General features: G+C 36.2%; 1 pseudogene across 1 annotated transcript; it reads left to right on the top strand.

Annotated features, from left to right (window-relative positions):
• The first annotated feature begins 683 nt into the window (after window positions 1–683).
• On the top strand, window positions 684–1,836 carry LOC309961106 (ferritin light chain-like; annotated as a pseudogene). Its single transcript has one exon. The product of its transcript is annotated as a ferritin light chain-like (transcript).
• The last annotated feature ends 10,527 nt before the right edge of the window (window positions 1,837–12,363 follow it).

Genomic DNA, 12,363 nt, shown 5'->3' on the forward strand with positions numbered 1-12,363 from the left:
ATCACCTGTTTCTGAAGTAAAATACACACATTCATCATCAACCTAATATCAGAAGTCTGGATCTGAATGTTCCATCAATTGAATGCAAAATTCATGTCAAGGATGGGAAATTGCTAAACTTCTGACCACAAATGCACCCTCTATTTCCTATTATCTATCACAGATTTTGCTTCCATAAAAAGGAAGAGGTTTTTGTGCCTGAGATCACCTGTAATTTTTACCCTGGCACTATCTCACTGGAAATATTATAAATCTCCATTGTTGTGTGGTAGTCTTTGCACAAAGAAGTTATAACAAGAGAAGAAATGAAGCTAAGTGAAAGTAAATAAGGATAGAACCTACAACTATTTATAACACTGTGAATCTGGGTTAGTGACAAAAAGCTATTTATGTCTGGTTAATAATATTGTGTCAAGAAATACAGCCTCTTAGACAAAGAAGAAGAGTTCTTTATAATGTGAATTTTACAAAAAGCAAAATCTTTAGTTAATATATATAAGCTGAAAGCAAATAACTATTGCAAAACAATATTCTCTAACTAGAGTCAGAACTTAAATTTTGGCCTATAGCAATGGTACAAATAATAAATCTAGATAGGAAAGAAGTGCTCAATTCTCTTTGCATACAAAGAGACAAAGAATTTGGCTCAAGAAAACTGCCTCAGCAATGTACTCAGTGGTCCCATGGATCTCTCTTGCTTCAACAGTGTGTGGACAGAACAGACACAGGGACGCCCCTTTCTTCAGCCTCCAACCACCCTCAAACCTTTTTTCCAGTCACAACCTTCAGAATCAGCCACTCAGCTCTCCTCAGTCACCTGGACCAGCCAACACCATTTTTTGAGCTTAACTCCTTATTACCAATCAACCATAAGCTCCCAGATTCGTCAGAATTACTCCACCAAGGTGGAGGCTGCTGACAGCCTCCTGGTCAACGTGCATCTTTGGGCCTCCTACTCCTACCTCTCTCTAGGCTTCTGTTTCAACCTCAACATTGTGGCGCTCTGGAGGGCGTAGGCCACTTTTTCCGAGAATTGGCCAAGGAGAGGTACGAGGGCACCGAGCATCTCTTGAAAATGCAAAACCAGTGCAGCGGCCATGCCCTCTTCCAGGACGTGCAGAAGCCATCTCAAGATGATGGGGTAAAACCCAGGATACTATGGAAGCCACCATTCTCATGGAGAAGAACCTGAACCAGGCCCTTTTGGATCTGCGCGCCCTGGGTCCAACCCTCACAGACCCCCACCTCTGTGACTTCCTGAAGAGCCACTTCCTGGAATAGGAGGTGAAACTCATCAAGAAGATGGGTGACCAGCTGACCCACTTCTGCAGGCTGGCTGGTCCCCAGGCTGGGCTGGGCGAGTATCTCTTTGAAAGGCTCACCATCAAACATGAGTAGGCAACTCCAGAGCCTAGTGGCCTTTGAGGAGCCCCTCTGGCATCAGAGCTTCTGCCTGAAGCCCTGCTCTGCAGCCACTAGGCAGTTTTTTTAACCTCCCTGGAGCCCTCTCCCAAGCCTTGGACCAAATGGAAATAATAAAGCTTTTTGCAACAAAAAAAAACAAAAAAAAGAAAAGAAAACTGCCTCACAACAAAATCCTGGGCCCATGGACACTGCAGAAATGCCTAAACTCTAATGTTAGTTTTCCACCTGTTTGCCACCTTCTAGCTTATATTCCTACTTGCTAGCAACGTCTGTGACATATAGATATCACACTATATACTTCTTCAGTAGGTACATGAATAAAAGATAATCACTAAAGAAAGTCGAGATTCTCATTATATTAGGGTAAATATATGAACTACATGAAAAAAATCTCAATGGCCTAAGACAGTACACTTTGTTCCTCGCTCCTAGAAAGCTCAGTGCATAGCAATGGCAAGTCCTGTTCCATGCAGCAGTTCAGAGACCAATATAAATTCTGGACTCTTCTTTCCTGGGGGTCCACATCTAGCCAGAAGGAGGAAGAGAGAGAATGGAAAAAAAACATGAGAGGCTTGAATGGGCCACTCCTGGACATGGCATACATCACTTCCACCTACATTTCATCAATCAGATATCCATCACATGGCCCCGCTTAACTACAAAGGAGGCTGGGAAGAGTGGGTAGGCTGTGTACTCGGGGAGGAGGTGGGGAAGGAGGGGGAATGATGGGGTTTAATTAACAATTAGCTTGTCTCTTCTACACCAGAATTAGGGAAAGCCCTTTCCTAACCTACGTAAGTCATACGTACCAACTTAGAGCCAACTCTGAGTTTACTTACCTGCATTATGATCTGTGCCATGGGATTTTTTTTTTCACTAGCTATTATCCTAAGTAGTAAGATCAACCTAGTTGTAATGTTGAGTGAGTGAGATGCTTACTAGTCTAACAGTACAAGAGGGGCTCTTCTAAGATTTAATTGTTACAACTTACTATATGTCTCTTGGCGTTTTTAACCACTTAACCAACAAGCTGTTTATTATGGAATCGTTCTTCAGTATAATTGCCATTATAGTTCTGAAGTTCTTCCTAAAGAGGCCTAGGTTTTCTAATGTAAGCTATCCTAACTCTCCTCTCCTTCCCATAAGCATTAATCAAGCAATGGATCCTTTTATTCATACTGTTTTGACATGCACAATGTGTGAAAAGCATAGTGAACTAATGGAGTTATCTGTTTCAATCTCACATATTCACCTCTTTGACCCTGTGGGACCATTTCTGAATGAGACTATCAGCTGTACATACCAATAAGATCTGGATTTATGCAATTACCTCTCAATTCTCAGCTACTCATTAGCAAACTACCTCTTCAGCAGTTAAATGAGTTAACCATTTAGCTAAGAGAGGCTTCATTGCTTTATCCATTTTTATCTCTTTAATATATCATAATAATATGCCTCATATTCACTGTTCTGTTGATTTATGAGCAAGGTTTTCCGTGTTTAAAAAGAGATGCTAAAATTTATTTTTTTATTAATTGTGAAGTCTTTCCCACCTGCCTCTCACCCCTCCCTCCATTCCATTTTTCTACATTTCTCCAGTATATGTTCATTTTTATAGTCAAAAAAGCGTTAACCCCAAGTCTTGTTAACAAACCTAAAGATGCATTTCATCCTTCTTACATTCATGTATTTGATAATATATATATCAGTATTACTCAGAAAAAAATGGGAGAGGAAGGGCTAGCATATTCTATCATATAAAAGTGCTGTGCATAGAGAGTGTTTAGTAACTAAAACATCAAAAAAAATCTTGCTATTGTAAGGTTTATCTATAGGAATTACCATTACAAGGTATTTTACTTCTAAAACATGCTATTCATGTAACACAGTTTTGAAAATGCTTGGTCTCTTCCACTCCCACTTGCTTTAGTCATTCTCTTTTTTTACTCCTACGTCATATCTAGTTCCTAGGAACATTTTTTTAATATCTTTATTGGAGTATAATTGCTTTACAATGTTGTGTTAGTTTCTGTTGTACAACAAACTGAATCAGCTATAAGTATACATATATCCCCATATCCCCTCCCTTTTGAGCCTCCCTCTCATCCTCCCTATCCCAGCCCTCTAGGTCATCACAGAGTACCACCGAGCTGATCTCCCTGTGCTATGCAGCAGCTTCCCACTAGCCATCCATTTTACATTTGGTAGTGTATATGTGTCAATGCTACTTTCATACATTATTGGGTCAAAAAAGGATGATAGGATGTTTCCATTGTTCCACAAAACCCATACCTTGACAACTGCCATATATACAAATATTACAAAATTGCTACAGATTACAATGACAACCTTCTTTCTAAGGGCTTTTAAAAAAATTGCAACAGAAGAGAGATTTTTGTCTCTCACCTCTTACTTTTTCTCTCCTTACCCCTGACAAAAGTGGAGTCTTTTAGTACAAAATTGTATTGATGGTATCCTATGAAAGGCAGTAAACACTTTCAAATAAAAGCTTATCTTGTAGATACTCCATTCTACAGAATCTACTATTATAGAAGATTGTGATGATTACCGTCCAAAGAGATCCACTGTTGCCATCCTAAGACAAATCCAGCAGGGAGGACAATCTTCCAGATGGCTCCAAGACTCCAGGGATCAGGGAAATTTAGAAAGGGTACTAGAAAAGAGAGACTGTGGGAGGCCAGGTAATAAAGAAACTCCAGAGAACCAAGCATCCATCCAAGGTGTCTCTGCATTGACTGTAAAAGAGCAAATCTTTATTTTGCATCAACCACTGAAAATTTTTATGTGTTTATAATTAATTTCTAACACAGTTTTCTTTTTATTTTTGACAATTAACTGTACCTACCCACCCTTCCAGACACTGTGCACTAGTTAAATAATGTTATTTACAATGACCAGTGACAAAATCTGTCAGTGGTAAATGTAAATTGAACAGAATGTAGTCATGTATTTGACAAAATCAGTTAGTCAAGAAAGTGTTAGGCATTTCCTGGATGAGCTTAGACTTCCTAATGGGATATTCCGTTCTGATCTTCTAGTGACCCTGTGAGCAAACGGGTTTAACATGCTTTTTATACATCTGCTTCCTTGCCTCTTATTAGAAGCAGTTTCCCCAAAGAAGGGTACTTTGGTCATACATGCTCGTAAAATCTTCCAGAAAACAACAGTGTGAATTCAAGAGAGCAGCTACTGCTCATTCTCAGGGGCAACATTAATACTCCCCTTAAACCTTTTCAAGATGATGCTCTTATGATTCAGAGGATGACTTCAGTGGCTTCTTGCATCAGCCTCTTCAGTATGGCCTATTTTCCAGCTTACTCTTATCATGCTAACTTCATAATCAACAGACTGGGCACACACACAAAAAAAGGAAAAGAACAGGTGAGATTTTGACTCATACTGTTCTTTTAACTTGCCCATTAGATCAATACTGGTAACTGAATCTGATCTTAGAACAGAATTACAAGGAAATTATAACATAAGACTCTTTCCTTAAGTAAATATATCTCTCACTGCTCAAATAGAATGAATAATTAATTCCTAAAAGGTTTTTGCCTCAGGGGAAAAATATGTCACTAATAAATTTTCATTAACTTTTTAAATTAGTACATTTCAATTATTGTTAAATCGTCATCTAGAAAAAATCTTAGTCAAAAGATGCATATCACTGACAACAAATGGAAAAAATGTTTCAGTTTGTGTTAAATGGTTTACCTACATTTATGTTATGTACTAAATTAAAATTACACGCACATGCCACTAGTTGAAAATAATTATATTACTTTGAAATATATAATTGTAATTATAATATTTGGTAAAATATTAGGTTACTTAGCTTCATATACTAAACTGTAGATTAGCCATCTTAATTTCAATCACAAATGATTTCCACATTTACTTCAGTTGTATAAAGGTAAGAATATTCAGTGACTACGACCAAACAGGTGTTATAGAATTCTACTATGCTGTTGGACTATAGGTCATGAAGCAAAAATAGAAAAAAAAAAAAAAAGAAGAAGAAAAGAAAGACAGTAAGTTCCACATCGTATACAACATCACAAAAGTACCACTAACACATTTAAACTAAAGCAATAGAAAAATTCAGATTTCAGAATATGATAGAAATATGACTCAAACCATTTGAAATCTCAGGGTCATCCATGTAGTAGGTGGACTATCTTAAGGTAAAATAGATGTCTGAAATTAATTTTAGAATCAGATGCTGTATAATAGAAAACAGTTATTCTACTGAGTTCATGCAAATTAGTCAAATGATATAAATGTGCCATTCTTTGGCTGATTGTGCATTCAATACACATATTTCTAAAGAAGAGTGATCTAACATTGATAATCTAAGCTTTCCTATTAGCAAACTAGTGAAAAAAGAGTGATATCAGCTTAAAACAAAGCAAAGAAAATAAATAATATAAATTATAGCAAAAATCAATGAAATTGAAAACAGGAAAATTTTTTTAATGAAGACAAAAGCTTCTTTGCAAAAGAAAATGGTAAAATGACAAACTCCTAGAAAAGCTAACTGAGAAAAAAGAGAAAAGACACAATTTATTAATACAAGAAATGGAACAGGAGGCTTCACTATTGATCCCATGGACATGAAAAGGATAAATAAAGGAATATTATGACTAACTCTTTATCACAAATTTGATAACTTGGATTAAATGGACCAGTTCCTTGAAAGACAAATTAACAGTACTCATATAGGAGAAAAATATAATCTGAATAGATCTATATCTTTTTTTTTACATGTTTATTGGAGTATAATTGCTTTACATTGGTGTGTTACTCTCTGCTTTATAACAAAGTGAATCAGTTATACATATACATATGTTCCCATATCTCTTCCCTCTTGCATCTCCTGCCCCCCCACCCTCCCTATCCCACCCCTCCAGGTGGTCACAAAGCACCGAGCTGATCTCCCTGTGCTATGTGGCTGCTTCCCACTAGCTATCTACCTTATGTTTGTTAGTGTATATAGGTCCATGTCACTCTCTCACTTTGTCCCAGCTTACCCTTCCCCCTCCCCATATCCTCAAGTCCATTCTTTAGTAGGTCTGTGTCTTTATTCCTGTCTTACCCCTAGGATCTTCATGACATTTTTTTTTCTTAAATTCCATATATATGTGTTAGCATACGGTATTTGTCTTTCTCTTTCTGACTTACTTCACTCTGTATGACAGACTCTAGGTCTATGCACCTCATTACAAATGCTCAATTTCGTATCTTTTCATGGCTGAGTAATATTCCATTGTATATATGTGCCACATCTTCTTTATCTATTCACCCGATGATGGACACTTAGGTTGTTTCCATCTCCGGGCTGTTGTAAATAGAGCTGCAATGAACATTTTGGTACATGACTCTGTTTGAATTATGATTTTCTCAGGGTATATGCCCAGTAGTGGGATTGCTGGGTCATATGGTAGTTCTATTTGTAGTTTTTTAAGAAACCTCCATACTGTTCTCCACAGTGGCTGTATAAATTTACATTCACACCAACAGTGCAAGAGAGTTCCCTTTTCTCCAGCATTTATTGTTTCTAGATTTTTTGATGATGGCCATTCTGCCCAATGTGAGATGATATCTCATTGTAGTTTTGATTTGCATTTCTCTAATGATTAATGAAGTTGAGCATTCTTTCATGTGTTTGTTGGCAGTCTGTATATCTTCTTTGGAGAAATGTCTATTTAGGTCTTCTGCCCATTTTTGGATTGGGTTGTTTCTTTTTTTGTTATTGAGCTGCATGACCTGCTTATAAATTTTGGAAATTAATCCTTTGTCAGTTGCTTCATTTGCAAATATTTTCTCCCATTCTGAGGGTGGTCTTTTGGTCTTGTTTATGGTTTCCTTTGCTGTGCAAAAGCTTTGAAGTTTTATTAGGTCCCATTTGTTTATTTTTGTTTTTATTTCCATTTTTCTAGGAAGTGGGTCAAAAAGGATCTTTCTGTGACTTATGTCATAGAGTGTTCTGCCTATGTTTTCCTCTAAGAGTTTGATAGTTTCTGGCCTTACATTGGGGTCTTTAATCCATTTTGAGCTTATTTTTGTGTATGGTGTTACGGAGTGATCTAATCTCATACTTTTACATGTACCTGTCCAGTTTTCCCAGCACCACTTATTGAAGAGGCTGTCCTTTCTCCACTGTACATTCCTGCCTCCTTTATCAAAGATAAGGTTACCATATGTGCGTGGGTTTATCTCTGGGCTTTCTATCCTGTTCCATTGATCTATCTTTCTGTTTTTGTGCCAGTACCATACTGTCTTGATTGCTGTAGCTTTGTAGTATAGTCTGAAGTCAGGGAGCCTGATTCCTCCAGCTCCGTTTTTCATTCTCAAGATTGCTTTGGCTATTCGGGGTCTTTTGTGTTTCCATACAAATTGTGAAATTTTTTTCTTCTAGTTCTGTGAAAAATACCAGCGGTAGTTTGGTAGGGATTGCATTGAATCTGTAGATTGCTTTGGGAAGTAGAGTCATTTTCACAATGTTGATTCTTCCAATCCAAGAACATGGTATATCTCTCCATCTATTTGTATCATCTTTAATTTCTTTATCAGTGTCTTATAATTTTCTGAATACAGGTCTTTTGTCTCCTTAGGTAGGTTTATTCCTAGATATTTTATTCTTTTTGTTGCAATGGTAAATGGGAGTGTTTTGTTGATTTCACTTTCAGGTTTTTCATCATTCGTGTATAGGAATGCCAGAGATTTCTGTGCATGAATTTTGTATCCTGCTACTTTACCAAATTCATTGATTAGCTCTAGTGGTTTTCTGGTAGCATCTTTAGGATTCTCTATGTATAGTATCATGTCATCTGCAAACAGTGACAGCTTTACTTCTTCTTTTCCGATTTGGATTCCTTTTATTTCCTTTTCTTCTCTGATTGCTGTGGCTAAAACTTCCAAAACTATGTTGAATAAGAGTGGTGAGAGTGGGCAACCTTGTCTTGTTCCTGACAAGTGGAAATGCTTTCAGTTTTTCACCATTGAGGACAATGTTGGCTGTGGGTTTGTCATATATGGCCTTTATTATGTTGAGGAAAGTTCCCTCTATGCCTACTTTCTGCAGGGTTTTTATCATAAATGGGTGTTGAATTTTGTCGAAAGCTTTCTCTGCATCTACTGAGATGATCATATGGTTTTTCGCCTTCAGTTTGTTAATATGGTTTATCACATTGATTGATTTGCATATATTGAAGAATCCTTGCATTCCTGGAATAAACCCCACTTGATCATGGTGTATGATCCTTTTAATGTGCTGTTGGATTCTGTTTGCTAATATTTTGTTGAGGTTTTTTGCATCTATGTTCATCAGTGATACTGGCCTGTAGTTTTCTTTCTTTGTGACATCCTTGTCTGGTTTTGGTATCAGGGTGATGGTGGCCTCGTAGAATGAGTCTGGGAGTGTTCCTCCCTCTGCTATATTTTGGAAGAGTTTGAGAAAGATAGGTGTTAGCTCTTCTTTAAATGTTTGAGAGAATTCGCCTGTGAAGCCATCTGGTCCTGTACTTTTGTTTGTTGGAAGATTTGTAATCACAGTTTCCATTTCAGTGCTTGTGATTGGTCCGTTCATATTTTCTAGTTCTTCCTGGTTCAGTCTTGGCAGGTTGTGCATTTCTAAGAATTTGTCCATTTCTTCCAGGTTGTCCATTTTATTGGCATAGAGTTGCTTGTAGTAATCTCTCATGATCTTTTGTATTTCTGCAGTGTCAGTTGTTACTTCTCCTTTTTCATTTCTAATTCTATTGATTTGAGTCTTCTCCCTTTTTTTCTTGATGAGTCTGGCTAATGGTTTATCAATTTTGTTTATCTTCTCAAAGAACCAGCTTTTAGTTTTATTGATCTTTGCTATCATTTCCTTCATTTCTTTTTCATTTATTTCTGATCTGATTTTTATGATTTTCCTTCTGCTAACTTTGGGGTTTTTTTGTTCTTCTTTCCCTAATTGCTTTAGATGCAAGGTTAGGTTGTTTATTCGAGATATTTCCTATTTCTTAAGGTAGGATTGTATTGCTATAAACTTCCCTCTTACAACTGCTTTTGCTGCATCCCATAGATTTTGGGTCATCGTGTCTGCATTGACATTTGTTTCTAGTTATTTTTTATTTCCTCTTTGATTACTTCAGTGATCACTTCGTTCTTAAGTGTATCTTTTAAAGAAGTTAAATCAATAATTAATAAACTTCCAAAGAAGAAAGCATCATGACCCATTGTTTTTTTTTTATTGAATTCTACCAAACATTTAAGGAGGAAATGATATAAATTCCTTACAGTCTCTTCCAGAAAATGGAAGCAGAGGGAGAACTTACTAACTCATTCAATGAGACCAGTATTACTATAATACCAGATAGAGACATTAAAGAAAGGAAAACTCAAAACCAAAATCTCTCATGGACATAGATGCAAAAATTCAGAATGAAATATTGGCAAATCTAATCCAACGCTATAAAGAATTATACACTGTGATTACGTGGGATTTATTCCAGGTATGCAAGGCTGTTAAACATTTGAAAATTAATTATTGTAATCTATCACATCACCAGGTTAAAGAAGAAAAACCACATGATTATATCATTGATGCAGAAAAAGCATTGACAAAATCCAATATCTATTCATGATTAAAAAAAAAACTCTTAGCGTACCAGGAATAAAGGGGAACTTTGTGAATGTGATAAGAAACATCTACCAAAAAAAAAAAAGAAAAGAAACATCTACCAAAAACCTACAACTAATATTTCATATTGAAAAGCTACATGCTTTCTCCCTATGATCAGGAACAAAGCCCGCTCTCTACTCTTATTCAACATGGTACTGGTAGTCCTAGCTAATGCAAAGAGACAAGAAAAGTAACTAAAATATATACAAAGTTGAAAGAAGTAAATAAAACTGTCTTTGTTCACAGTTAATATGATTGTCTACATAGAAAAACCCAAAGAATCAACAATAGCAACAACAACAAAAAAAAACCCTACTGGAACTAATAAGCAGTTATAGCAAGGTTGCAGAATACAAGGCAATTTCCTACATATCATCAATGAACAATTGAAATTTGATATTAAATACAGAATACCATTTACATTAAGACAAAGTGAAATAGATATAAATCTTAGGCATAAATATAAGCAAATATGTACAGAATACATGAAGAAAATGACAAAACTCTGATGAAAGAAATTTTTTAAAGATCTAAATAATAGAGAGATCCATGTTCATGGATAGGAAGACTTGATATTATTAAGATGTTAATTCTTCCCAATTTGACCTATAGATTTAATGCAGTCCCAGTCAAAATACCAGAAAGTTATTTTGTGGATATCAACAAAGTGATTCTAAAGTTTATACAGAAAAGTCAAAGACCAAGAATAGACAACACAATACTGAAGAAGAACAGAGTCAGAGAACTGATGCAAATCAACGTCAAGACTTACTATAAATTTACAGTAAGTGGTATTGATGAAAGAAGAGACACATCGATCAATGGAACAGAATATAGAGCCCAGAAATAGACCCACACAAACATACATAAATGATCCTTGATGAAGGAGCTCAAGCATTTCAATGAAGACAAAATCATCGTTACAACAAATGGTGCTGGAACAATTACATATCCATATACAAAGAAGTTACACAGAGATTTTACATGTTTCACAAAAATTAATTCAAATGGATCATAGACCTAAATGTAAAATGCAAAACTACAAACTTTCTGGAAGATAACACAGGAGAAAATCAAGATGATCTTGGTTTTGGTGATGACTTTTAGAACATCAAAAGTATAATTCAGGCTTCCCTGGTGGCGCAGTGGTTGAGAGTCTGCCTGCCAATGCAGGGGACGAGGGTTCGTGCCCCAGTCCGGGAGGATCCCACATGCCATGGAGTGGCTGGGTCCGTGAGCCATGGCCGCTGAGCTTGCGTGTCCAGAGCCTGTGCTCCGCAGTGGGAGAGGCCACGACAGTGAGAGGCCCGCGTACCACAAAAAAAAAAAAAAATGTGTAATTCATGAAAGAAAAAAAATAAGTTGGACTTTATAAAATTAAAAATATCTGGTCAGAGAAAGATGCTCTTAAGTGAATGAAAAGACAAGACACAGGTTTGAAAAAATATTTGCAAAACATATCTTATAAAGGACTTGTATTCAAAATATACAAGGAAAACTTATAACCCAACAATAAGAAAACAAACACCCCAAAAAGAAAATGGTCAAAATTCTGAACAGATACCTCATCAAAGAAGATATATAGATGCCAAATAAGTATATGAAAAGATAACATAATATATCAGTAGGGAATTGCAAATTAAAACAACAAGATAACATTACCAACCTATTAGAATGGTTACAACCTAAAAAATTGACAATACCAAAAGTTGATGAAGATGTAGAGCAACAGGAAATCTCATTCATTGCTGACGCAAATGCAAAATTGTACAGCAGTTTGAAAGATGGTTGGGAACGTCTTAGAAAGTTAACCATAATCTTACCATTTGATCCAGCAGTCACCATCATAGGTGTTTTCACAATTGAGTTGAAAACTTATATACACACAAAAACTTGCATACAAATGTTTATAGCAGCTTTATTCATAACCTCCAAGAACCAGAAACAACTAAGATGTCCTTCAATAGTAAATGGATAGACACTGTTTATTCATACAATGGAGTATTATTCTGTGATAAAAAGAAATGAGCTATCAAGCCATAAAAAGACATAGAGTAACAGTAAATGTATATTGCTAAGTGAAAATAAGCTACATATTGTGTGATCCCAACTATATGACATTCTAGAAAAGGCAAAAGTATAGAAATAGTAAAAGGGTCATTGGTTGCTAGGGGTTCAGTGGGTAGGGCAGAGGGAAGAAAAGGTGAAGTACAGGGGACTTTTAGGGTAGTGAAACTATTCTGTTT

Source organism: Leucopleurus acutus (genome assembly GCF_964270905.1).
Source record: "Leucopleurus acutus genome assembly, chromosome: 4".
Classification (NCBI taxonomy): Eukaryota; Metazoa; Chordata; class Mammalia; order Artiodactyla; family Delphinidae; genus Leucopleurus; species Leucopleurus acutus.